Here is a 25,678-nt window from a genome sequence, read left to right as displayed (position 1 = left end):
TTCACTGAGGGAAGCCCAAGAACACAAGCAGCAGCAGTTTTCTACAGTCCAGCAGAGACAGAAGCACCAACATGTTGGACAGAGAAGGGTCTTCCCTGATGTCCCAGTGAAACTGTCAAGTCAGAATATAAAGCCTTTCTTGTTGCTGGTTTGAACTCTAGAAAAGAGATTACAGTATTTACCAACAAGAGTTTCATACACTGAAACAAAATGTATAAGTGTTGGGAAAGCTAATAATTGTCTAAACCAAAAGCAAATAGGGATTTCACACTAATCTTAACTTCACTCCATACTCTCAAGTATTGACAGTTCTTAAAGTTTTTAAAAACACCTCTATTAAAAAGCTTTACAATTCTTCAACAACTCTTGTTTTTAAAAAAAAAGCATAGCAAAATCACTTACCTTATACAGTAATAACACGTAAAAACTAACAACCACCAGTCTAATTACACAAAATCTCTTTCACTTGCTGTAGTAAGAGACAAAGAGAGCCCAGATGCCCACCCTCCTGGGCTGCCTTGTATAAGCCTCATGATGACCTCACAGCTGTGACTAATTCACCTGGAGCCAATCCCAGCGTATCCTCAAAGGGCCACTACCAAACCCCCACCGCTTCTAATACAACACACACCTGCTTCCAATGACCAAACAAGCATTAGCCAGCTAACCTATTGATCTCTCATCCCAAAGCCAAATTAATTTCAAAATTACTACCAAGAACACTCGTTAAATAGCACCCTGCTCCTGTTATTCAATTAGTTGCAGTTTCTTAGTGATTAAACCACCTTTTTATCCCTTCAATTTCACTCATAAATGGTGAAAAGTGACTTGAAGCCAAACTGCAAATTATTCAAGATCCTTAAAATGTCTTTAACATAATTCCAAATGTTCAAAGTGTATATATATCCATACTGTATATCACATATCTAAACACAACATGTTTGGTTATGTAACAAAACATAACTGCAACCTTGATATTAACTTGACATAAAATTTTATTTGGTCAAAACAATCACTAATCACACAGAAAAAATAACACTCCTGAACAAAATAAAAACAGTTAATTTATATGACAAATGAACATGGTGGGAGTACAATAAGTAATGGGTGGGCTCTTAAATGTCACATTTATATCTGCAGATGACTAGAAACTCATCTCTCCTACATATGTGTGTGTTTTTATTCAGTTCAGTTTATTTGTTACACAAGTGCAATGAAATCCTTATTCACATGTATGCTCCAATAAAAAGACATTAAGGAACACTCCTTTTAACTGAGGGTTAAACCTGTTTCACAGCCACTATGACTGTCACCTGTGGATGCTTTACTCCTCTCTGTTTTTGCTACATTCCACAGCGGAGGTGCCAGCCTGGCTCAGGGTATAAAACAGAGGACTCCCTTTGCTCCTGCTTCTATTCAGTGGTTCAGAACAGGGGTGAGTACTGGCTGCTCTGTTGGGTAGAATATGTTCTTGAGGCTTGCTATAATTTTACAGGGCTGAACCAGTTGGCATTTTACTCTCTGGGGTTAAAGGGGACGACCACTCCTGGACTGGAGCAGCAACTGTTTGTATTGTTGCTAAATATTGATTTAAATGAGTTTTTAGAAGGTTGTTTTATCAAACCCTTGATTATGACTATTTAGTTTGCATTCCCATAATAGTATAATAAAGATGTTTCATAGGTAAAAATATAACTAGTATATTTTTCTTGATTACCTGGCAGAAAGCAGCTGAGCTGCATGAAGCCATTTCTGGTGGACTAATTGATATTTTAGGTGGATATCTGTATCAGCATGTGTAGTCTGCAAAGGAACAAGTAATAGGCATATTCCATGCTGAAAAGAGAAGAAAGAAAACACATTTCAGCTGTGAAGCCTTCTTACTTGTTGCTAATTGATTTTTGCTTGGAAAACTGGTTTTGCTCAGGTTTCTTGTGGAGGTGCCAGCCCAGCTTAAGGTGTAAAAGAGGTCACTGCTCCTGTGTTCATTCAGCATTTATAAAGTGGTTACATCTGGCTGTTTTTGGGACAAGCCCAAAAAGGGACTTTTTGTTAAGTGCTGTTTTTCTCTAGTTGACTTTTTTTATGAGTGGGGGCTCTTAGATTAGTTCACTTGGCTGGTTGTAGTAAACTGACTGGAGTGTCTGTTCCTGATGGAAAGGTCAGGATACTGTGAGCTGGGTAGGTACACTGTAGCAGTGTTTATTTTCCTTCGTGTGGAATCCTTCTGTTAAGCTACAACACTTTCCACCTGCCCACCAAAGTGAGGGTTTCCCAGTTTATTGAAAATAACTTTTTCTGAATCTTGGGAAACAATTCCAGTGGCTCTTAACTCTAGAGAAGTGGTTCCCAATCCTGTTCCTGGTGACCTTGTTCCAACTCAGCCCTTAGTTACACAATCAAACCCTTCATTAACTTCAGATTAATCTGAAGTTTGTTCCCTGCTCTTACTCATGTTGGAGATTTAAAGTAATATTTTGTAAGTAAAATAAAGTCCCAAAGGTGTGCAGGTCACCAAGACTTGGAACTACTGCTCTAGAGCATAGATACCCAGTCTTGGCCTGACAAACTTACTCTTCAGGTTTTCCATGTTTTTAAAGAATTGGCACCTAATGAGCAGTGTTAACCAGAGCTGTTTAAAACCCTTGTCCTTCATTTCCTAGCTGGAATGAACCTGGGTTTGGGAAGGAGGACCCCTGGACCCCTGTGAAGCGTGATCCTGAGAACAGGAGGTGCTGTACTCCTGCCATTGTGAGAGTCTCGAACAGTGCTTAGCCACGTCACAGAGGCAGATGCCTTGGGTTCTTTCAATAAAGGGCTGGGTAATATGCTTATGTGATTAACTACTTACAGCTCAAAAGCTATATAACCAAAATAACTGATTTGTAATTTTCCTTAATTAAACATAAAATACAGATATAGGTGTACCTCAACCCTTGAGAAGGATGGACTATGGCTTTGAATACTAAACTTCAAATGGCCTATCGATAGTATCCATTTTCCTTACCTCATGTACAGCATCAAACCCTGGGAGGTGGTTCATCTTCAGTGCTTCTACCTGTCATTTTTGCAAAATGTGGTGCAGAGCTTTCTTCCTAGTGCACACTGTTCTTTAGTAACACTTGCACGAAATGCTTCTTGTGTAGAGCATGGAAAAGGTGAGTAAATGTACTAGTTTCCCTTAATCACAGATTCAACTGCACAGGTTATAACTGTATAATACTGTTTACAACACATACTAGTTTGTGCCAAGTTTTGAACTATAATGGCATTTTAAGTGATTGATTCATCACTGGTGTAGTTTTTAATCTGTTACACTCATCTTTTTTTTCATAGGCAAGTGTACTATTCTAGGTTTATGAAAGTTATAAATCTTACCATCTTCACTTGGGTGCAACATGTAACACTGCAAGTGTTAATCCATGGGCACAGTACTGCAATTACATTGGGGGGGGGGGAAGTGGAGGTGAATGCTGGACACGTTCCTACTGGAATAGTGCTCTATAGGCAATATTACAATTATCTTCCAGTTTTAAGGCTCAGCAGTGGAAACCAATCTATTGTTCACTTTGCAATTAACTCTTTCTTGTTCCTTTACAACCAAAAAACGTGGACAGCTTCCTCCTCAAGCACTTACTAGTTTAAAACATGCATTTTTAACTGCTGTGGTACTAGTAATACATACCTACTACCTGCAACTGCAACCAGCATGTGGTGGCAGTGCCAGATGAGATATTAAGTGTCACAAGAAGAAGTTCACACCCATGTCTTTCCAGGATATAATCTGGAGTTCAACTGTCTGCCTATGCATGCTACAAGCCATCAGTCCTTTAAAATGGTAACTATCATTGGTTAAATGTTTGTTTTGTTTATACAGTTAACTGACTGTTTTATAAATGAAGCTTTTCCATTGCCTTTCCAGTCTGACCTTACCAGAATCACTACTCTTTACAAAATCCACAAGGTGGCCAAGATCAATATCGTCTTCTGGATATGTAGCAACTTCACATGTGCACCTCAATGCAGGCTGACATCAGTAAGGAGGAACTGAGACCCAGGATAAATTACCGCAGTTTAATTTGTCACCTGTACCTACGGGGGGAAGAAAAGTGATAATTTTTGTGGTAGTGATTTCAAAAGCTAGGGCAAAGCCCACAGAGCTCAACCCACCTTTGACAATGTGGCAACTGCTTTACCTCAAATGTTTGTCTTCAGAGTACAAAAAAGTATGAGAAAGCAGTTGGGGAAAAATACTCAACTCCATTTACATATTAACATGTCCCTTCTCCTACTGTTCTCTTTTGCCCAGTCCCACACAACTTCCCTTAAAATACAGGGGAAATGGTTTTGCTCAGAATGTTCATAACTAGACTAACCTATCAAGTTTAAGTTGTTTTCTGATATCTGTAGGTTTTGCACCATTAAATTTCAAAATGTTAGATGTAAGTAGGTTACCTTTTTTCAGAGAGAAGTAATGTATTTATACATATTGTGAATTTTTAAACATACAATTAAAGAGTGCTTTTGCATTAAAGCTTAATTAAAAATATTATGTGTGATAGCTAATGTAAAAAGCAAACAAAATATACAAAAGTGGATGACTGTAAGAATTAAGGTACAACAGAGTTCCTCACGTATTCGAGCCTGGGATCAATTTCAACTTGGCAACATCACTCTACACTGCATCTCCTGTTCCAGTTTGCTCTTTCTCCAGACCTTCCCTCTGCAGTACAGCTCCCAGTTCCAAACCTGCACTCCAGTCTGCACTGTGGTTCCTGGCCTTCGCCCTGGAGCTCTGGCCTCTTCTGCTGGTTCTCTTGCCTGAGTTTCCAATCTACTTTGGGAGGCAGCCTTCATCCTCTAGGACCCCAGGGCTCTTCTAGTGCAGGCACATTTCATTCTTATGTTAATGTAAACCATCCAATAAAATTAGCAGGTCTCAACCAACAGACTCACAAGTAAACCAGAATGAACAGTGGAAAAAGAATATTGAGTGAGCTATCATGATCCTCACTGCCTACTCAACCGTAAGACAAATCTCTTAATGAGCACTAGGACTGGCTAAAGAAATTACTGTTGTTAATAAGGTCCAAATTATAATTGCTAGAGTTAGACTATGCAGAAACTGATTTAAAAAAAATTGAATTTTGTCCAAAATTTGAGGAGCCAGAGGCTTCACTTCTGCTCAAAGTGACTGGGGTGAGACTTTACTGAGAACCCTGGGCAGTAGCTGTGGTTTTAGAGCAAAGCCATTAAAATACAGCTGGATGCTTCATTCACACATCCTGCTATACCATGGTAAAACCAGAATGCATTAGCTCATGCTGAAGGATCTGTAACTAGTAAGATGACAGAATATTGTAGGACATTTTTGCCTTATTGTTTGGAGGTGATGCAGTAAACTTTCTGTGAGATCTGTAACAAACACTCCCAGTTTATCTGGTGTTTATCCACCCCTCAGCCTTGATGCCCTAGACATGTTTAAAAGCAATATGTACTGTAGGTGGTACTCGGTCTTAAGGTGTGTGTTATACAAGGTTACAAGAACAATATGTTTACAAGTCCAATTGAATTGTCATCAAGAGTGTGAAAGTTAGATAAGAGTTTTAACTGCAGTTTTGTCTTGAAGGTATCATCTCTGGAACAGAAAGTACTGTGCTCACTGACCTCCTGGGACCATCAGGACTATGCGCCAGTGGGAAAGCAGAGAAAGGTACTGTTACACAGGCAGGAGGGTCTCCCCTCTCCCAACACTCTGTTGTGAAGCACAGGGCTCCACTGTATCTTTGACACGGCACACACCTTGTGCAGGTACTCCACATGTGGATTTTCAAACAAACGTAGGATGTGACAGAAGTTGTGCGAGTCGACTTCGACGTAAAAGGTCCCAAACAGTCACAGCTGGTCATGGACATGTCTAGCAGGAGGACCTTTGTACTGAAAGGGAGAGAAGGAATTCATTAAATTCAATATGGAAACAGTGGAGCTGGAGAGACTAGTGGAGAGTTTTCTGTAGGAATTTGAGTTATTAATGGAATAAATGTTTTTTTAGCCAAATGTGACTTGTTGTGCATAAGGAATTACCATTGTAAATTTGAATAAGGTTTCTTATTCTGATTCCATAATTCACAAGGATTCCTATCTTGTCTCTCTCCAGTGCTGACCCATTTCAGTGAGTCAGCATTTTGGCACAAATAGGCATTCAAAGGGTCTGAAAAAAGGCATCATAGTATTTCCAAGAGTAACTTTGATAATCACCATCATGGCCTGCCTGCACCACCCAAAAAGACAATTTTTTCCTGTTCAAAACAAGTTTGCCTACTTGTGCCACTGTAAAATCATGGGAAGGTTATTCCGAAAGGAGCAGCTCTCCCCCTGTACTGTTCTACTTAGTTCTGCAGGACTGAGGCTACAAATCAGCACAATAAAAATTCAGTCAAGACCTGGCTGTGCCTTCTTGAAAGGTGCATCATTGTTTCATTAGAGATGGACACAAGTAGGCAGGTTTCGCATGCAAAAGAGCACAACCAATTAACAAAGTTCTGGACTTTAAATCATGCACTATGTACTACCAGAATTAGTCCTGAAGTGTGTAGAAGAACAATAACAAAATAAATATGGCACTGTGGACAGTAATGGAACAGCACAACCGTGTTCCTCAGGAGAACCTCAGATGGCTTTAGTAATTCAGAAATGTACGTACTTGAAAAATAATTGGTACTGTTTCATCACCAACTTACAAATCCTTTTTGCAATCAATTTCAGTACATCTCTTATACCAGCCACACGAGACAATGAATCACTAAGTGGATGTTAAAGTTAAAGTTTTATTTATCTCATATTCCTTCTTCCTTATATTTTTCCACTTTTTGCACAAATTCAGGTAATTATCTTTTCTTGAATTTTTTTCCTGGAAACTAGTTAAAGAGATCAAAAGCTCTTCGGATCCTAAGAGGTGACCACTGCATTTAAACTTGAAAGAGTTTTTAATACCATAAACTGTTATTGCACTAACCGGGAGCATTTCCAAATCCTACATGAAAACAGACAGCTCCCCTCTTTACAACGCCAGCACAAGTCTGATACAGACGGCTGCATTGGACCCTTTCCCGCACATCAAATACACTCTGTGCAGAAAATTAAATTGCTTAAGTTTATGATGTACAGAAATAGACATTGTGTACAGTACATCTTTCCAGACCCTATTCCACTGTTCAGCTGTTCAGCTAGCTCCTTCTACCAGATCAACTCAATCTCATGACATGCTGATACTCCAGAGCTCCTGTTAATTCAATATAGCTGACAGGCTACATGTGTATAAGTTTTAAATACACCTGTGAGCTTCTCACGCTATTAAAGTGTGAAGAGTGTTTTAAGAGCTGCACTGTGAGCTGCAAATCAGTTTTTGTTTGATTACATTTTTAATCAAATACACTCTGTGCTGAAAATTAAATTGCAGACGCTTATGATGAGCAGAAATAGACACTTTGTAATTCAACATAGTTAACAGGCTACATGTTTATAAGTTTTAAAGATTCCCGTAAGCTTCTCCTCAATTCCGACACAATTAGGTGAAGAGTATTTTTACAAACTAAAGTCCAGCTCATAGTTAGTCTTGACAAAATCTAGGAGCGTTACTTGGAGACTAAACAATTATATAAATATTTGTGAATGTAATAAATTAAGATCTCTGTTGCAAGATGACAATATCCTCACTGTTACAGTATATTGGAATTCCTCATTTGTAAAATGGTTGATTGGAAAAGAAAATGTGGATGCTGCCGAATAACAATTGTATAACTAATAAGGTTAAGGAGGTTTCATACAAAATAACTAATCATACTTACCCAGTTGAGACCCTTGTTGTCCAGCGATTTAAAATTGATATAAGTGATAAATGTGTTTTTTGTGACAGTAGTAACTTTTCAATATTTATTTTGGTTATGTCCCATGGTAAAACCTTTCTGGACTAAGTTGCAAACTTATATTAAAAAAAGAGACCAATATTTATATTTGCTTTGAAGAAATAGATGTCATGTTCAATTTCAGCCCCATTGAAAATGATACAAAAATATAATTTGTAACTTTATTAGAATGGCACATTATCATGTACACAAAATGAAATGGTCTGGGAAAAATCCTATGTTTGAGCATTTTAATATGGATGTAAAGGAGAATCTGCAGACTATTTAAAATTGTAAAAATATGAAAGCAGTGCAGTGCTTCAATTTGTTTAAACTTTTTATAATTTATTTTGTAATATGTACCCCTGCGATGCTTTTGTCTTGAAATGTTATCTATACTCTTGTTTGTATTGTGTTCGATAATGCTTACATATTTTATTAAAATTAACTATTAATAAATTAAATTTAATAACTAAAAACTATTAAATTTATATTCTGTTAACGGTATTTTAAATTTAAAAAGTTTTGAAGGTGAAATTTTGCATAATGGCCACAAGGAGGAGCCATTGGACCATTTCTGTAAGAATCAAAATGTATTTTTCCAGTTTAATTCCACAGATCGGCCAACAGAGGGGGCACTTCTCCTACTGCTTCTATTGAATTCATAATTGCTTTCACTTATATCGCGCTTTTCTTGACGGGAAAATGTGATGAATTATGGAAAATTAAGCCTGTGCACTGTGGATTTGAAAACTATTTTGTTTAAATATCAAGTTTCATGATGGATGAATTATGAGAAAATGTTACATTGTCTGGTGGTATTTGCAATATTCTCAAAATATACAACAGAGTGACATCTTAATAATCTCACACAACAAATATTAGAAGATCCTTCTTTTATACCTAAAAGCTTTCAGATGTTGAACAATTAAAAGAGTGCTTGCAGGAATCCAATTACTGTTGTTATGAACTTTTTACAAGCTAATTGTCTGATTTAATTTTAATCTTATGATATGCATTATGGTAATGTACCGTTGTTGTATTTTATAATTGTCGTGTATATTTTATGTTTAAGGTTTTGATGAAAACAACAAATTACCTTCAGGACACTAAAGATGAATTAAATTATAAAGTAGATAAATTAAATCATCGTATTGTGACCATATTTAGTGGCAACCACACTATTGTCTAATTTTGGTGCTGATCTTAATCTTGTCAGTTGGGTTGCTGATTTCCTTACAGACAGACCTCAGGCTAAGAGTCAACAATACTTCGTCTCACAAGCTGCATTCTTGCACAAGAGACCACAATCAAGCCATAGCAACTGGCTGACAAAGACCCGACTGTCCAGAGAGGACAAGCTGTGCTCCCATTGCCTGAAGACAAAAGGAAAGAGAAATACACTTTCTGCCGCACGGTGAGAAATATTCTTGGACAAGACAAACATTCTTCACCAATAAAACAGATCGTATCCCAATCCTGTCAGAATCAGAACAATGTCGAGTCCTACAGGGAGAGAAATAATGCAGTGTGTGTGATCTCCTGTCTCAGCCTGAGGAACAGTGAGCCTGTCTCTCAATAATGTTCTATGTGTTGGATGTTAGGTGTAAATGTCCTGTGTGAATCCTGTTTGATCAGTCTTATTGAAACTGCTGTAACTTGCGCACAGCTCTGCTGGTGTGTGAATCTGAGTCGGAGGAGGGAAGGAGTGCTGTCAGAAGGTCACTGCTGTTGATCTTCCAGCCCTTCCCCACATCTTTGCATATATTGCTGCAGCATAAAATCAGGTTCCTATGTTATCCTTTTTACATTATTGAAATAATGCAAAACTCTCCAGGCGATAAAGCACCGTATGAACCCATTACTGTATGTATTCCGTGCACTCTTTATTATCTGATAGGGTTATTATCTGATTTTTAATTTTTATTTCAGAAAAAAACCTCTTTCGTGTGGACTAAAGCGAACAAGCTCAGCGTTTCGCCTGAATGTCTCGCAGGTGGGATGAGGTCTCGGTGAAGGCGGGCCAGGGGGATGAGTGCTCGTACTTGGACCTGCTAGAAAACAGCTTGTGGCCACATTTTGCACACAGGTAGATGCCTTGAGAAAGGAGCAGTCATTACAGCTGATTAAAATCACGAAACGCGGAGCAGGCATTAAGACACTCGACAGCACAGCCGGTTTTGTATGCTGCGGGGTTGTCTTTGAACAGCACTGTGAGAAACACGACGGTCCGTCCCCTTAACTAGCTGAGCGTATCGTCTCTTGAACTTAATATACCCTAATAATTTTTTACAAGTTTTGGAAACAACGATCGGTGGAAAAAATCGTGTACATCTTTTTTCGGGCTACCTTGTTTGCACTGTTCTTAAAATGTCCCCCAAAAATTAAAATACGAAAAACTTCGAAAACAGCAAGAGAGATCTGTCTTGCAAATATTCGCTTCACCTGTATACCGACCGACAGTCTAATACGGTTTATATTCAGTTACTTTATTTCCAGTCTATTATTCATAACTATAATTATAGATGTGGCTTAAAAGAAGTTTGATTTTGTCTTCTTGTTGCTACTTCGTCTGTTAAACCCACTGACACTGTTACGAAAACGTACTGGGCACTAGTTATATCACATTAGGCTGTTACCGACCAAACTTGAGATAAAAATGCACCCGCTTACCCAGCTTGAAGTGATCTTTATAAATCTCGTCTCCTAGGAAAGAGCAAAAAGACATTTTGCAAAACTCTCCGATTTCAGCTGAAACGTAACTTTCGAGTGTCTTCTGTTTGCAAGCGTCTACCAGCCTGCAGGATCAGGTGGCCACACTAAGATCGCATGACGGGGGGCTTCTCCTGTCGCATGTGACACAACCACTGACGCTAGATGGCAATGATCCATCACTTCTGCCAAACGGGTATAGCTTCTAGGTGAAGGTCGTAGCTCCTTTCGTTTGACCTTTTGGATGCAGCATTGGGCCAGTGCAAAGGCACGGTTTATGTGATGCAATTACTTGTCCACTGGTTTTGAAAATGTTGCACCAGAGATCACCACCTGCTGGTACAGCAACATCACCTTTTTGTTTTTCTTTAGAGGTCTGTGTCCCATCTCAGGCTTGTCAATCAAATCCCTAAGGTGTCTCGGTGACATGGTTAGTATGCTCTCCGTGATAGTGTTCTTAAGTTTAAATGTAGAAGATGTTAGCTGATAGATGTGGTTTGCGTTGAGGTCTTGGATAGCTCTCTCTCCAGTCTCTCACTGCCCCAGCTTCAAAACAGCCCTGCTAAAACATCTTGGATCAGAACCTGCACAAACCAAACAAGTCTGCCTCACCCCCTGGGACACACAAACACAGCACAAACCGGGATACTCCGGGGCCCTTAGGCAATATATATGGCCAGGAGGGAGACAACAAGCAGAAACAGACCCTGAAAGGCTCAGAGCTCACAGACTGGACAACAAAGGCAAACCTGGCTAAGAGAGAGGACAGGCTGTGCTCCTACCGCCAGCAGGGAGAAGCACAGAGATGCACTTTCTGCTGCACTGCACAAAACGCTGAAGAATCATATACACATTCTTCACAATCATATACACCTGCCAAAACCACAACAGCTATCAATCCTAATGGGGTAGAAGGGAGAGAACACATTAGAGATGCAGCCCTGTTTGGGATCTTCTGTCACAGCCTGAGAACAGAAAATGACCCTGAAGAAGAAGAAGCAGAAGCAGAAGCTGTTATTTGCTTAAAATGTTCTACTAATTGCTTTTGCGTTCATAAAAGTTTAAATTCATTAGAAAAATGCATAATAGATTTTTTCAATTAAGTTTAGTTTTGAAAGACGGCACAGGGGATACACAGTATGTGTTTGCCAATCTGTGCTTTGTTTCGCAAAAAGGGAAGAGAGAAACAAGATTGTGGTGGCGGACGTTCAGTAGAAGTGCATTCATTTTATTACGATTGATCCATTTCCTAATGTATGTTTTTTTTTTATCTAAGTACATTTGGACGTCCAGAGCCATTCCGCTGCAGAGCTCAGCTCGTGCCTGCTGGGCTATAGCTCTGCGGACTGTAGCACGCAGCCGCACATCTGGACTGCAGTGAACATCTGGGGGCTCTGCCAAACAACAACAGCAAAGTGTCCGCGGGCAGGCTTTCCCAAAACCTGGCACCCTCTCGGCACCCCGCAGCGCAGTCAGAGGGAGAGAGAGAAATTGGGGGAGCCGCGTGCATTCGTGTGGTTTTGCACAGGTGAGTTCCCCATGCGTTGTCTACACACAGGGCAGCAAGTGTGTAGAATGGGTTTAATATGCATCATGCGCAGACCCCTCTCAGGTAAGACACAAGATCCATCCTATTGTTATTATCTATGGAGCGGGAAAGTCTAAAATGTATAATTCACTAATTATTTTATTTGCCCCTGGATTTATCTCAAGAGAGTTCACAGTCAGTAACCGGCGATTCAAGTTTGTCTTTCATGCTCATGTACACCACTTTAGTAAAATGAGTGCATGAATGATTCTTTGTGTATAAACCATGCACCCATTCTCATATACTATATTTATACAGGAATTTGATTTGCTCTTTCAGCATGTCAGGCTCTTCAAAGTCAGATTTCCTTGCACCAACAAGCACTGAAAAAGAGCGTTAAAAGTGCCAGCATTTCAATCTCCTCAAAATCACATTTGTCCAATGCAATGGCAGGGAACCTTGAAACAGAAGGTCACTTAATACCCGGCAGGTGTCACAATTCCAGTGCAGAGAGTCCTGGACAAACTCTAAATAAAGCAGGCTGTATTTACTGGTGTCACCAAAATTGTCCCTGTGTGCTTGTGTTGTTATGGACTGGCATCCCACCCAGAGTGTAGTCCAGTCTTGCCTCACTGTGTTTGTTGGATAGTATATAGGGCTGCTCCTATCTTACCAGCACTTTCTGATAATGCTTGGCTGAGTGGCACTTCCTACTTCTGAAACAAAAACCTTCAGAATATATCTCCCATGATGTGACCACAAAATGCACAAAATAGCATGGGGTCAAAGCAATCAAACATCATTGTGAGAGTGATTGACAAAGGAAAATGTTTTGTACTGTATGAAGAACATATAAATACATGGAAAGCCTTGCAGATACTATAAAAACAGTTGGAATGTTGTTTCTAGTTTTTTATATACATTTTAGGCAAAACTACGCTATCCATGCCAGTACAAATCTAGCAGTAAACTAGTCAAATTAAGATAGTCATGTTGTGGGAAATCATCTGCCCAGATTATTTTAGCAGGCTTCAAAATCAAAAGCACAAGAGAGAGATACCTAGGCTGTTAATCTGTAGTGATGGCCTGGCCTGCACTCTGCCCTAAAGACAATGAAGTCTAGGTCAACACCGGCAGAAGTAGGCAGAGATGAGATTAGGCCATGAAACATACTTGTCCACATCATCTAGCCAGCTTGTCTAGTGTAGATTAAAAGGAATAACAAAATGATTGTAAAGCACAAAGTGGTCATGGTATTCTGTAGTAGGCTCTGCCAGAATCAATTAGGACAGATACATTTGATTAATTGTGAAAACTGCAACTGTCATGGTCCTAGATGTACAATATAACAGTGTTATGGTTTACATAAACGTCTTTTTAACTGCAGATTTACAAGGAACCAAAGATTGTGTGGAAGTCTAAACATTTATTGAGTTTGAGGACACTTGGCATAACCGACTGGCTGAGAGCAATCCTCCATAAAACGAGCAGGCTAGGACCTCCAAGCTCAGTGAAAAGGCAACCAAGGGGCAGCTGTAAGTGGAAATGGGCTGGAAGAGGGATGGAAAAATGAGCGAGGAAGAGGAGAGGCAGCTGTGCGGTATATCTGGGAAAGAGAGGTAAATACAGTACATCAGGATTAGTTGTAAGTTGTGGTAGCTGAGCTTAATTCATTTGGCTTCCTTCCTCCTCTCCAAACTTTTGTTAGAACTCCACTGCTCAGTGAGGAAGTTAAAGTCAGAGAAATGTTTGGTTTTTAAAATAAGCAATGCAATACCCATGAGACTCTAACTTACTGAAGGGTTAGAAAAGAATCCACCCACTGGCACGGGTCTTACTGACTGAACAAGACTGAATCAGATCAGTCAAGGGTCTCTATACCCACTGTACAGCAGTGTCTCGAATGTGCAAAAAGTTTGCCTGGGTGATGCTCAATACTTTGAAAACGCTATGAGACTTTGAACCAGGACACCAGAAATGACAGAGATGGATCATGCTCTGTCTTGTTGTCCAACATGATCCAGAAGAACCGCAAGGTGACCTTGTTGCAACTCTGAAAGCAAACTGCTTCTGTTGAGGAATTAACAGAGCTTATAAACCCAAACTCATGGACAGCTCAGTCTTGCTTTAACTTTTAATTCACAGACTACCACCATTAAAACAGACAAAATGATACGTTGAGCTAAACATCAGTGTTATTTACAATCCTAACGTGTTCACGGCACAAAACGAGCACATTTCAGGGGCTATTTCAGCAGAAGGTTACAAAATAAGAAATACTGATCAAGTACAATGAGCTTGACACTAAATACACTTAAAATATTGTAGTGCTGCTACTTTCAGTGTTTCTTAGGAATCTGGAAGTCAGTTGCGAATCTCATGGGGCACACTTATTGAACGTGCCGTTTTCCATATGTTCCACAAGGGCTCAAGCTAGGGTTAGGGTTGGGGTTTTAACAACTCCTAGACAGTTTGTGATACATTTGCTGTGCTCTAGGATGCATGTGAAATGCAGGAAAAGTGTTCTGTGCCCCTTTCCTCGCAAACGAAATTTGGCCCAATTTTGCTTTTTTTCCCATAAGCCATCTCGATTTTCAAAACACACTTTCAACATGCTAAACCATCTCTTTTTGAACTGTTTTACGTTTTAAACCAGACAAAATGATATGTTGAGCTAAACTTCAGTGTTATTTACAGTCCTAGCATGTTCACGGCACAAACCGAATGTGTTTCAGGGCTATTTCAGCAGAAGGTTACTAAATACATACACAAACAGACAACTCTCAGACCACAAAAAATCTGGGGCCAAGACACAGTCAACAACACTTGACTCAGCTGCAGCGTAGACCTATAGCAAAGCCTGCTCAAACTCCTCAACCTTGTCCTCACAGCTCGCTGTTTCCCTGGGGCCTGGAATTAAAGACTGATCACGCCCGTCTGTAAGAATGAAGACAGATTCGACCCTAACAGCTACCGGGGCTTCAGTGTGAACAGTACCCTGAGAAAGGAACTCTGTCGTATCTTGAATATCTGAAAACCGGCTCTCCTTACTGAGCAGATTGTCCTGAATAAGAGTCGACTTGCTTCCTACCAAACCACCACACATCCCATCATATTTACACCTGGGCACTGACAGCCCATCTGGACCCAGAACTGGGGCTGCAGCAGAGCCTGCCACTGCTGGAGCAGGACTGTCAGACCTGGGCACTGCCAGCTCATCTGCACCCAGAACAGCAGAGCCTGGCACTGCTGGAGCAGGACTGTCAGACCTGCAGATAATGACGCGACCGGAGACTCCAGAGTCTTGGTTTTCCAGAAGGGATCTAGATCTCAGGAAAACAGTTACAACTTCACACTGAACAACAACAATTTGGAACACAACCAACTACACATACCTCTGACTGACAATCAGTTCATCTGGGAGTTTTCCTGGCAGTGAAGTCACTGAAAGAGAAGGCACACAGGGCTTTCCATACCAGTAAAAGGAGTTTAACCTAAACATCCATCCCCCAATAAAATTGGCTCTAAATATTTAAAAGTGCAATCGAACCCTTTGCCCTATACGGCAGTGAAGTGTGGGATCCCTTCACTGAGCAAGATTACACTAAATGGGACAAACAGCCTTTAGATACTCCATGCACAGAGCTCTGTGAAAACATCCTCCCAACTGGAATGCTACAGAATCCTAAACGGGCAATACACACTAACTCCGCTAATCATAACATTACAAGATGGTACCATTCATTTTTAACAAATCGTACACAGTATGTCAAGCTCAACAAAACTCTTTCCAAGTCACGATCTATTAGCACACGTGCCCACTCAGGGCTGTGTGAGCTCTCCAGTTCTGTTCACACTTTATACAAATGATTGTACAAGCAGTAGTCAAAGCAACTTCATTTTCAAATTCTCAGATGATACAGCTGTTCTTGGCTTAATGCAAAGAGGTAGCAGCTCAACCGTATACATGTCAGAAATCCAAAGGTTTGTGCACTGGTATGACAACAATAGCCTTATTCTCAAAGTTAAAAAAAGAAATAATTTTTAATCCTAGAGCAGTTGATGATCATTAGCATGTAGTAATCCATAACAAATTTATCACTCAGGTGAATTCATATAAGCACTTAGGTGTACACATAGGCAGTAACCTGTGCTGGAGTGTTGAGAGTGTTTGCTCCAAAGTTCAGCAGCACTTATATTTCCTGCAAAGACCAAGAGTGCTTGAGGTTCAACAGGAATTAATGAAACTCTTTTACCGTGCTGTAATTGAGAACATTATCAGATGTGGGATTACAGTGTGGTTTGGTCATCTATCAGTTCATTTAAAATCGCAAATAACCTGCCTCTTCCAGACAGCTTTGAATGTCATGAAACGCCATCCCTCCCTGCAGACAATCTTGGAAAAATCCCTCATCAAACAAGCAGGAAAAATTATATCAGATCCCTCCCACATTCTCAACTCTAAATATATCAACTTCTTCCTGCATATTATAACAACAATACATTCAATAAAAACAAGAATACATATAACGTAGAGTATTGTCTGGGGTACATACAATAATACATGTATATTTTATGCAAAAAGATTAAACAAGTAATCTTGTTTAATAGCAAACAAAAGCAGATAAGGTCCGTACATGTTTCAAATGGTCTGTACAGACGCATTTACATCCATTTTAAACTGTTCAGACATGGGTCTCCTCCCACACCATTTCGTTAATTATTATATCGTGCAAGTATATTATTTCTTTAAATACAAACAATATTTTCATATTACTTTCAATGGGTTTAAATGTAGCATTATTTTACTTCTTTAAAAGTAATGTCAATATGAGTTTCCTTCTTTACATTAGCTTTCAGAGTTGCTGTCACAAAAGTCACAGTTATCATCTGTATTGATTTTCAATCTCTGCACAACGAGGGTCTGTACGGAGGCGCTTTAAGACTCGCCGCCATAGACTCGTGTATCTCTGTCGCCGCCCAGTGGACATTTCGCAGAAGTGCAATTCTATTTAAACTTTATTGTAGCAATAAAAAGAGATGCAATACAAACAAGTATATATAGGAATATATATATACTTGTATATATATATACAAAAGAGTATATAAAGGAAATCAATAATGTCATCAGGGGTACATAGTATAATATATTTACACTTCTGAAAAAAGATTAAACCAGGTTAATAAAGATAAGGGCTGATATAGTCTGTAAATACACTTTTACATTTATTTAAAATGTTCTAACAGGACTCTTCACAGATCATTTCACTTCATATATATAATAACGTGCATGTATAATAATTAAGTCAATAAAAAATATATTTTCATGTTAATTTCAATGGGATTAAAAATTAACGTACCATCTGTTTCATTAAAGTAAGGTTAATTTTAGCTTCTTTCTTTCTATAAATTTGCAAATCAGTCCAGAATGTTTTTACAACACAACATAACCAAATACATGTTAAGTTTCAGGGCTGCTTTCAGAAAAGTCACAGTTATCATCTGTATTGATTTCCAATCTCTGCACAAGAGCGCTTTAAGACTCACCGCCATAGACTCGTGTATCTCTGTCGCCGCCCAGTGGACATTTCTCGGAAGTGTCACCTCCCGCCGTAATTCAGTAAACTCCCGGAATTGAAATTGTGATTGGACGAGAGCCGTATCCCTCCCGCCTCCTGACGAAATCTCGGAGCTGATTGGACAAAGGCATCGACGCTATGCTGAGACCGGTAAATCCGTGGTGATTGGCTCAGTGCCGCTTCACTCACGGTGAGGGCGGTAACTTCGCTGAGGTACACGGAAATCCGCGGTGATTTGTTCAGAGCCGAGTCACTCAAGTTGAGGGCGGTATTTCCGTGAAAGAAAACGAAAGTCCATGGTGATTGGCCAAGAGCCGTGTCACTCACGTTAGGGCGTTAACTCCGTGGCTGTAGCAGGAAGCAAAACAAAAAATTTAAAAAGTAGCGGGAAGTCCACGGTGATTGGCCAGAAGCCGTGTCACTCACCCAATGTAAAAGGAAGTCACGCCTACCTCCAGCCAACGCGGTGACGTCACATAACTGCGACGGATCCAGATTCAACGCATAATTAGCGCGACAGGGTACTGCCGGTCCGTCGCTGAAGTCGGTGTGGAGCCGCGACCCGGGATGCTGTGGTTCCGCTCTCTGCTTGTCAAGCACTGCGGGCTCCTGGAAAACCGTATTTCAGAGAGTTATTAGTGAACTCCAGACGCCGCTGGAGAGTTTGTTTACTGGCGGGTCAGCTCACGTTGTTGATTAATTCGACCTCATTGTGTTTTCTCTTCTTTAACATTTGTATTGCAATAATAAAAACGCTATTCAATGCACACAAGAGTACATTACAGATCACCGGGATACATTATACAGGCAAATAAAGATAAGGTACGCTCAGCTTTCATGTTGTGACATTTAGAAATAGTTTGGAGATGTGCCCTCATGTGTTTCAGATGTGACCCTCTTCCATTTGGAAGTGCATTACTCTACCAAGGAAAACAAAATCTTCGAAAATGATATCGTGATGAGGAGATAGCAACGATCATTTCAGTGTATGAGATACCTGTTATATTGTGCAATGATTCACACGGATCCTCAAACAAGAACGAGTTTGCTCTGCTCGACCACATAAATTAGGCGAGAAGTAGAATCTCGTAATTAGGAGATAATCTGCTACCACGAGATAAGGTAAAATTATTTTATTTTTTATATTTAGGTGATTTGTGTATATAATAACGAGCACCTATAATGATTAATGATAATAATAAATGAGGATGATACATTTTATATTTGTTTCAGCAGTATTGAGGAGTAAAATAACATCTATTTCTCTACTAGCAATGTCAGTATTGGAAACCTTCCTTACACAATTTTGAAGATCAATTCAGAGTTTAAACAACAGGACAAACCAAAAACAAACAAAGTTTCTGGGCTGCTTTGAAAAAGACAGTTATGATCTGTATTATTTTTAAATCTATGCACAGAACACAGTGTATGTTTACCGGGTCAATTCAATGTACAATTTTGTAACGACGCCTCCTTAACCATATTGTTCATACAATATTTGTTTGACAATAGTCATGTTTTATTCAAGTCAATTAGTTTCCCCAAAGAGGCACTCTAAAAGAGTTTGACAAGATATTGTGAGATTGCAAGAGGGATCTTAAATATTTATTAATACAAGTATAACTAAATATGTGTTTCCTTGTAGTCTAATAAAGGTTGTAAATTCTTCCATAGTTTCTGATGGACTACTGTTACAGTTTCTTAACAGCATTAAGACTTAACACAAACATTATATGTACTCACAAAATCTGCAAATCTGCTTAATTCTGCATTTCATCAGCCACTTCAGTTAATATGTTCACCCACATTATACTATTTTAAACCTGATTTTCGAAGCACGGGTTTATTTCTCAAAGTTATGTCTCTGTATTCTAGATGATGTATCTATGGGGGTATGTTTATCTGTAAGAGACCACGTGAGGAGAACTTCTTTATAGAAGCTGGCAAGTTTCGGGGAGGGGGGGGGGGTCCCCAACATCCAAATTACATTCAAGTAAAAATCTTTACCCTCTACTTCCTGAAAGATTACATTAGGGAAAAATACACCAACATACTTTGCTTAATTTTGTCAATAATTCTGTATCAGTTTTATCTTGAAAATAGTATTAGATGCTGTACAACCTGAAGCATTTAGGCCTCCTTCTGCCTGTGTTTGACAAATAACAACCATGAATAAAGTTTTTTATATATTTTACTATGGTAGAGAACATCAAATCACATCTCTTTTTGGATTTTAGAAAATCTTAATACCAAGATATTTAATCACATCTTTTACAGGGATATTACATATGGAGCAGAAACTCTCCAACAGCCATCAATTCACTTTTCTGATATGTAAAGAAAGACCAGATACAGAGGAAAAGACTCGTAAAAGCACTAAATTGCTTTGTCTGCTTTCTCAGAGAGATGGTTGTATCATCAGCCAATTGGGAACACCTGTAATCTATTTATCCTGTACTTGAATACCCTGAAACCATTTTTTCATGGGAGTGTAAGCAGTGTCGAATTCCTTTACCCATTCCCAATCTGCAGGAGGTCCCACGACGGCAGGTAGCTGCTGCAGCTGTGGGGAGCTCAGTTCGCCAGGCAAGGGCTCTGGCTCAGGGGAATCACAGCTCCACAGCTCCTACCTGTTGCAGAGCATTTCTGACCTCCTGATGGCCTCTGGGTTTTAGAAGGATCCATCTCTTGTCGCTTGCTTACACCACAGGTTTCATCGGCGATAGTGTGGATCCTGAGGCAGTGAGTTATCGGGCTTATTTATACTGAAAAACAGTTCAAGCACTTGCAAAACAATAACCAGGAGATGGTGTATGAAAAAGTATTGTAAGACTTGCAGAGCAGATTTGAATAGACAGAGGACGTCACACTGTGTGCTTGAATATCAGAGATTAAATTCCTTCTCTCCTGCAGGTTAACTTCCTGTTTGATATTGTACTGCTGTCACTTCTTCACAAACTCATAGCTCGCCGTGTTCTAGTTTTGTGTTGAGTGGCAGGAACCTCAGAATCAGATGAAATACTCTTCAGCGCCCCAGAGAGGCTGGGGGACTTGCCAGATCTTCAGCTTTATTACTGGGTCTTTTGGCTCAGGACTGTTGAGTGAAGTGCTTCCCTCTGCTGGAGAGCCACAGGGGCACTACAGAGCGGCCTCATCTTCCCTGCTCCTGCCCGTGCTTGTGGACGGCCAGTGTGACCATGCACAAGACAAAGTAGTGCATTCATGGTCTAAATACAGAACGTTCACTAGCTGACTGAGAAAAGTTACAGAGACAGGAGTATTTATTCTGAAATCATGTGAACCACTATTACTGCACACAGACAGACCACTCTACAATCCTGTGGCTCGTTAAGGTCATTTTGTCTGCCTAAAGTATTTTAGATTTGTCACAGCAAAGAGTTTGAATACTTACAGTCATGGCTTTTCCAGTTTCCTTCCCTATTATCTTCTTTATCTGCACTCGAAAACACAGTGAAACCTTCAAACCTTTCAACTGGACCACTGTTGTTATACATCAAAATTAATTTAATCAGTACGGAGATTTGAAATGTGATGGAAAAGGAAAAGTTTTTATTTGCAGGGAGAAATGAAACCGTTACACATGATCACTCGCTAAACAAAGTGAGTCATTTGAGCCGAGGTGGTGAAAACTTTGTGAAACAACTAACAAAAGGATACACGTAGCTCCCACATTTTACCCTTGAACAGTCAAAGAGTGTTATTTGGAGGTGAAAGTATTGTTCAATTCTTCTAATAAAGCTCGCTCAATTAAGACCCATCTTGTAAAAAGTACCATTTCGCTATACGAGCACCCAGCTGAGCCAGTGTATAAGTGTATGAATCACAGTTTCAAGGAGCTTTTGTCAGTTTTGTTCTAGTGATCGGCCAACACAGGAGGCACTTCAGATGTCCTTCTCGCCCCATTGCGTTACGAAAGTATCCAACATTCTCCAATAGGAACTTGCGGCCTCACCTAACAAAAAGAAATTCACTTAGAAGGGAAATGCATGACACCCACTATGGATTTTTGTTTTTCATCTTGATTTCGATGTTCACTACATAGAACGTTGCTGGACTTATGTGCACTTGGTGTCATTTCTAATCTAGAAGTCGAAGCTTTGCAACTTTTAAAGAGATGGAAGATCTCTTGCAAGACACTGATTCACAGAAGGGGGTAATGAGATCTTTGCCTGAAGTCTCGTTATGCTGCACTTTTTCGTTTGTCAGTGGGTACGACTCACAGGCATCCAAAATCATTTCAGTGAGGGACTAAACAGGCCGCTCGCCAAGACTCGAGAACGGACACAGACCTTATCTCTGCTCCTCGGGAAACATATAGAGATCACATTAGATGTGTTGCTCAAGCTCTTTATTGTCACGTACAGTAAACCCAGCAGTCTGGTCAGTGCAGGGTGTGTTCTGTCCTGACAGCAGAGTCAGCAGCCAGAGGAGTCCTGAAACACAAAACAGAGAGGTAAGACGTTGATTTCGACAGAGAGAGCTTTCACACCAGGTTACTGACAAGAGCAGTGAATAAGAGAAGAGCCATAAAGACACGGCGAAGAGAATATTCTCACCTAAGAGAAAATATTAACAGGTAGGATGTTAAAATGAAAAGCATTAAAAACTGAATGATCTTTGGTAGTGAACTGACTACTGAGCTCTGGGTCAAAGTGCTTTTGAAAAAAAATCAAATATGAACAGAGATGCCCACAGACAGCAGGTAGAGTGAAATACCATCGCTGCAGTTGTTTATGTTGTTTCCTGTGAAATTATGTAGAATTCATGTTTTCCTTCATTTGCTCAAACGTTTGGTATACTTATAATGTAGTTAAATAAAAGGGTTTTCAGTTTCTTTTGTTTCTATTGTAAAATTGCACAAGATAAAACATGTTTTAGCTCAACCAAATTATGCACCTCTGCAAAGTGCACAGATATCGTCGCCATCTGAGCTTGTGGTCATGACACGGTCAGACAGGACTTTATATTTAGAGCCTACACCAGCTGCAGAAGTTACACGTCTCTGGTAGAGACCTGCTCACACAGTCTGACCGCTGTAACTGCTGCTGCCAAATGTTTCTCCACCCAGTCCGGACTCTGGGGCTGAACTCTTGTGTACCGTCCATTTCAATCATGTGCAAAAACAAAGTTCTACTGATATATAATGGGGTTTGGTTTGAAAATGACAGCTTTGGACAACATTTTTTATGGAATAAGAGAATAATGTCATGTTCTTGTATCCCAAACAGTCCCAGCTGGTCAAGGATGGGTCTCTCCAGCAAAAGGGAGAGAAGGAATCATGTAATTCAATACGGGAACAGTGGAGCTGGTGAGATTCAGGAAGGGTTTTCTGGAAGCATTTGAGTTGATAATGGAATAAACGTTTTTCTTATTGCGCATCAGGAATTTCTGTTGTAAATTTGAATTAGGTTACTTACTCTAATTCCATACTTCACAAGGATCCCCATCTCATGTCTCTCCAGCGCTGGCTGGGAATACGATTTCAGCGGGTCAGCATTAGAGAAATAGGTCTGCACCAACCAAAAAGACAGATTAGTTATTTTTCCTGTTCAAGCAAGATTGTCTGCTTGTGCCACTGTGAAATCACTTGAAGGTTATTCCTAAGAGACCAGCTCTCCCCCTGTGTTGTTCTACTTAGTTCTGCAGAACTGAGGCTACAAAGGTACCTGGCTGTCCATCTTGAAAGTGGCATCATTGTTCCATTTCAGATGGGACACAAGCAGAAAGATGGCAGCCAAAGGGAGCAGAAAACACACTGAGGTGCTGGATCATTCAGGCACGTTGTGTCATTGAGAGAAGCTGCTGTAGGAAACTGGAGAAACTGTGCAGAGCTGACCTGGAGACATGGAGGACATGAGCCAGACAGATGTTCTACTTTAACACTGAAAAGCAAACCTTCTTGAATACTGTGTGTAAAAGGCAGAGCTGGGGTGATAAAGGAGAGAGTCAGAGCAGTGCAGAGAGAGGGCAGGGGAGGTGCAGTCAGTCAAGATAAAGATTAGACAGTGAGAGAGGGGAACAGGTGGGACTCTGCAATGGGAGAGAAACTAATGTAGCATTAGTATGAGACCAGTCACTGTATTAACAGCACAGGGCAACAGAGGAAGGGAGGAAATTAACAGTTTAGGATTCTACATGTAAATTTTAAAAAAAAGTTATGGAAAGTAATAAAAAGTCAGGCTGTGCCAGAATATATTTTCACACTGTAACGACCTAAGAACACCAGTAAAGGCCTCCTTATTCTAATTATGTGATCCATCACAGAAGGAGTGCAGAAGACACTGAGGTGTTGCTGGAGCTCACAGCTATGGATCCTCAGCTTTCAGGTTTAGTTGAAGTGACCCAGAACATCAGCGATGATACGGAAATGCAGGTAAAGGTGGGTGCAGAAGAAGATGAAGGTCTAGACGTCTACAAAACCGGAAAGAGAGGAGCTGTGCATGTTGAGATTTTCAGGAGATCAGCAGCAGGGATGTCAGTGCTGTAGCCACAGTGAAGGAGCCTGAGTGTGAGGTCAGGCTGCAGATCTAAACCGACTTACCCTGTAAATCCCAGAGCCAGGATCTGACTCCACTGGGAATTTCCGCAGTCTCAGGCCGCAGTGAGAGCGTGGACCAGCAGGAGGCAGCAGGGAGCTGGAGGTGCTGACAGGAAGGGCAGTAAGAGATATGTCTGAAATACATCACGAGGAAAATACGCAACAAGGCCTTGAGAACTAAAGTTACATTTTAACAAATATTAAGTTCAACTGAAAAACATGAAGTACATAAAAAGTCAAGTCCAGTAGCAAAGGACGTCTGTCCCAGGACATTGTGGGGCTGCTGAGCTCAGGGTCACTAAGTGCTCTCTAGGCCTCCTGATGTGTTTGAATTTGCAGCCTAAACTGAGCTTCTGAACACAACTGATTGAGCCTCATTAGACTGGTGTACACGTGTGGCCACCTAGTGGACATTCATCGGAAATGTCAACTAATAATGTAGCTGACATTGCAATATCACTTAATTTTTAAAGGTCTCACTCATACACAGGGATTGTCTTATGTTTTCTCATTCACATGCAAATAATTATGTGAAAAAACATTACCAAAGAAAAACTTGATGACTTTAGTAATTCAGAAATGTACGTACTTGAAAAATAATTGGTACCGTTTCATCACCGACATACAAATCCTTTTTGTAATCGATTTCAGTACGTCTCTTATACCAGCCACACGAGACAATGAATCACTAAGTGAATGTTAAAATTAAAGTTTTATTTATCTCATATTCCTTCTTCCTTATATTTTTCCACTTTTTGCACAACTTCAGGTAATTATTATCTTTTCTTGATTTTTTTCCCCTGGAATCAAAAGCTCTTAGGATCCTAAGAGGTGACCACTGCATTTAAACATGAAAGATTTTTTAATACTGAAATCGATATTGCACTAACTGGGAGCATTTCCAAATCCTACATGAAAACGGACAGCTCCCCTCTTTACAACGCCACCATGAGTGCGATACAGATGGTTGCATTGGACTGTTTCCCGCACATCAGATACACTCTGTGCAGAATATTAAACTACTTAAGTTTATATTGTACGGAAATACACTGTGTATGTCTTTCCAGACCCTATTCCACTGTTCAGGCCCCTGATGTTCAGCCAGGTCCTTCTCCCAGATCAACTCAACTGCATGACATGCTGATACTCCAGAGCTTCTGTTAATTCAATATAGTTCACAGGCTACATGTGTATAAGTTTTAAATACACCTGTGAGCTTCTCCTCGATTCTCACGCTATTAAAGAATGAAGAGTGTTTTAAGAGCTGCAAATCAGTTTTTGTTTGATGTCATTTTTCATCAAATACACTGTGCTGAAAATTAAATTGCAGACACTTATAATGAACAGAAAGAGACACTTTGTAATTCGATATAGTTAACGGGCTACATGTTTATAG

At 40.0% G+C, this 25,678-nt stretch overlaps 1 long non-coding RNA gene across 1 annotated transcript; it reads right to left on the bottom strand.

Moving 5' to 3' along the window:
* Nucleotides 1-21,902: 21,902 nt before the first annotated feature.
* On the bottom strand, nucleotides 21,903-24,474 carry LOC148816345 (uncharacterized). Its single transcript, XR_016086003.1, has 4 exons — nucleotides 24,286-24,474; nucleotides 23,411-23,580; nucleotides 23,162-23,254; nucleotides 21,903-22,177 (listed from the first exon to the last, which is right to left on the bottom strand). It is a non-coding gene; the product is annotated as an uncharacterized LOC148816345 (long non-coding RNA).
* Nucleotides 24,475-25,678: the final 1,204 nt, after the last annotated feature.

The sequence above is a fragment of the Atractosteus spatula genome, chromosome 23, assembly GCF_055471065.1.
Source record: "Atractosteus spatula isolate fAtrSpa1 chromosome 23, fAtrSpa1.hap1, whole genome shotgun sequence".
Taxonomy (NCBI): domain Eukaryota; kingdom Metazoa; phylum Chordata; class Actinopteri; order Semionotiformes; family Lepisosteidae; genus Atractosteus; species Atractosteus spatula.
This window is presented reverse-complemented; position numbering and strand designations above follow the sequence as displayed.